Source organism: Vidua chalybeata, chromosome 28, assembly GCF_026979565.1.
Source record: "Vidua chalybeata isolate OUT-0048 chromosome 28, bVidCha1 merged haplotype, whole genome shotgun sequence".
NCBI lineage: Eukaryota > Metazoa > Chordata > Aves > Passeriformes > Viduidae > Vidua > Vidua chalybeata.
Window position 1 is genome coordinate 2,907,522 of NC_071557.1, and position 3,690 is coordinate 2,911,211.

Genomic DNA, 3,690 nt, shown 5'->3' on the forward strand with positions numbered 1-3,690 from the left:
TGACTTTCTCTCACCCCAAGGACTTTTCCCTTGGATGGAGCTGGGAGTGGCTTAATTTTTATAAAAGTGAAACAGTAGAAAGGGACAACAGGGCTCAGGGGGCAGCAGGGACTGTTGAGTTGGCAACTTGAGGAGTTTTGCAAAGCCTGTGGTTTAACCGCTGAGTAATCTTCAAAAGCAAAGCTTGTTACCATGAAGCAGCAATGCTCCCAAATCCCAGTCTTCCACAAGTGAAGTGGAAGCTGTGACTGCTGCTCAGCTCTGCCTCAGCCAGACCCTCCAGGCTGCAGCAAGGCAAGGAGCAGAGCCTTGTTTTGGGAGAAAATCTCAAAATCCAGGTAGCCTTGAAAATCCAGGAGGAGAGGATCAGGCTCCATTGCAAAGAAAAGAGCAATCTGCAGCAAATAATTACGGATTTCTACAGCAACACTGCTTATTTCTCTTGTTCAAATCCGTGGTAGTCTGTTATTTTACAGTTTGTTCTTCTGTAGTAGGTTTTAAATATTCCTTGTTATAAGTCTGTAATGGTTCATTCCATGTACCCTATTTGGCTTCCCTAATGGTTCAGTCCTGAGTTGTTTACCCCAAGATTTTCCTGCTAAGTGTATGTCAATCCACCTGTCAGTCTCCTTGTACCTCCCTTGTTCCCTTCTGGAATGTTCCCTGTCCTTCATCCCTTCCTCGAAGCAAGATTGGATTGCAAGTTTTGCTCCTTCTCCTTGTTGGCTTCTATTGGATAGACCTTACCTTGCACTTCTCTGCTAATGCCTTCCTATTGGTAAAAGGTTGTGAACTCCCTTTATTCCCACCCCTCCTTAAAAGCAGTTTTTTGCCCTCAGCTATTGTCACTTGTCCCTGGCGCCTCTGGGGAAATAAACCTTCCTTGGAACTCAAACAGGTGATCCCTCTCTATTCCTTTGCCTTGGTCCCTCGTATTGGGTTGCTGCTGTGTCACCCACACCACAGCCATCTGCTGCAGGGAGCTGCGAGCCCCTGTAAGCACCACCACCTGGGGCGTCTCAGTAGAGATCCAGGGGTGGCCGCTCTTGTGACTGCCCATCAGTCTTGGGGAGTGAGCTGGCTGGAGAACATCTTCCCTGTGACCACAGCGTGCAGTTACACAAATCTATGGGTTTAAGAGCTGCTGTGAAGGGAAAGGGAGCTGTGAAAGCCTAAAGATTTTTGCCTGCAGCAAATTTATCCAGAGAATACATTATATCCAGGGTTTCTTCCTTCAGATAATTTGTTGGCAAAGTAAATGCAGCTTCAGCAACTTTGGACTTCTTCTCTCAGTAAAATAACTTGGCTGGTAGATCAGCCTTTGACTGTAAGTGCTCCTGTCAACCCTTAAAATATTTGAAATAAAAGGATGTTGGACCGTAGTTTTAGAGTTGGGTGCAACAACCACCTCCAAACCTGAGCAGTATCTCAGCTCCCAAGGGAAGGCCTGGCTCCGTCACATCTCAGATCTTTAAATCTTTCTGGGGCTGACTTGGTTTTTCCCTGGTTGCTCCATGTGCTGGTGCCAGCCAGGGAATTGTATTTCCTCAAATGGTGATGTGCTTTTGGTTGTATACCCCAGTCCAGGGGAGTTTTTACTGCAACAAAACCTTTTCCCACAGTTAATTTTCTCAGGGAAAGGAAAATCTTCTTGAACTCCAGATTAGGGAAATGACATGGACAGTAACAATCAATGACATGGACAAAGCCTGAAAGAGATTAAACCACACTGTGTTAATATGAATTGACAGTATTTTTAAGAGGAAGATGGGAAAGAATTATCTATTTTGAGGAAGAAATTATAAAAATTCTTGGAAAAAGGGAGAAAGGGCATGGGTTGGACTTGAGAATCTTTGAGGTCTCTTCCAACCTAGTCATTCTGTGAATTCTGTAAAAGTGTTTAATTGAATGTGTAATGTATGCAAATGTGCACATGACAGCAGAAATCAGGTGAAGGAGAAACTGTACGTTCTTGAAACTCATAGGAATCCTGCTCTTAGAACTTCCCTGATCCACCCAAAAATAGACTGGGCTTAGAGGGGCACAGGAAAGAACAACAACACCCATTAAAGTTCTGTGTCACTGATTTCTGACAGGATCTGAAATGTATTGATTGATCCACCACACCCCAATTTGGAAAAAGACTTGAACTGACAACAATTGAAAACTAAACCCAGTCATTTTTTATTTTGCTTAGCAATAGGATTTCTGGAATGGGCAACCTTGAGAGGGGCAGGATTAGGAACCTGCGTCCATGTAATTAAGATGTAAAAAATCCCTTTTGTTGGGACTGAAGGGATGTTCCTTCCAAATCAGCCTGGACTAAAGATCCTCTACAGCCCATCCCTCCCTGTCCCATCTGGGTGGGATCCCAGATCCCCGTTTGCTGCTGGGGCAAATCTGTTATGCTGTCAAACAATTACATTAATTCATGCTCCTCATCCTCCTAACCCATGTTCCTGGTAGATTTCCACTGATACTTTCAGCCTAATGTGTAGTGAAGTAAAAAAGGCAGCTCTGAGATAGAGAATAAGGCCTGTCGTGCACAGATTACATTTGCTGTGGATTTTTCTTTCCCAAACTGTCAGATGACTACAAACTGTTCATATTCAGGTTTTAATGAATAGTACAGCTCAGTTTTTAAAGTGGCTGCATGATGATTTCAACCAATCTATTTAAGGTGAGACCCCCCCTTAAAAATTGGTCAAAGTTTCTAATAATTTCTAAGAGCAACTTCCTTTCTGTAAGCAAAGAGAACTATGTTTCATCCAAACTCTTTCCATCAGTAGATATTGATCACTTAACCAAGTCAGCCTTTCATCAATGAAAGGCCTTTGATTAAAATTTCCCTTGGCAGTGCCTTGGGTTAGGTACTTTATCATCATCATGAATACTAAACCCCCATAATGTAAAAAAAGGAAATGACATGAGGAGCAGTAACCTTATGAAAGCAGTGGAAAATTGCGTATTAAATGTCAGACACACTCTTAGATACTCCTGGCCCGCATTACATATTGTATAGTCAGATAAAAGAAAATTTCATGCAGAAAAAATTTGATTTAATTTAAGCATTCTGAGTAGCACCTATAAATCTTACTGAGTTTGTTAAGAGGCTGCAGATTTTCTGCCATGTTCTTGTGGTAATTGGAATTCTCTCTCTGCCTCAAAAAACTGGGAGTACTTGAATACCAAACAACATGTCCACCACAAAATCTGCTCTGATACAGCTGAAGTGTCAGCTTTTTCCTTTTTTTTACCAGAAAACTTCCCACCACATGGGTAGAGAGCAGGTATTCCAGATAAATCTCACTGCAGATGAGTCAGCTGCAGAGGAGGGTAGTGCTGCTCAAGTATCTTTCTGTAGAAAGAAAAAGAAATATCTTTCAGGATTCAACAAACAGGCAGAAGGCAGCATTTTATTTAGCAGGGAGGCAGCAGTGATGATTAGAGCTGATATTTAGTGGTGAGGCAGCAGTGATGATCAAATGTGACAAAGGATGATGGGGATTTTTGTGTTATAACCAGGAAAAAAAATTGTCTATTGCAAGTGATCCATTCTGGCCCTGATAAAGTCTATCAGTGGCTGGTTTAATCCTTTCTTTTGGTGTTCTTTAATGTGTTTCAGCAAGGAACTCTTTGGAGGACAATTCTACTAATGCCACAGTGGGTTTGATTGTGTGTTTCTCCAAA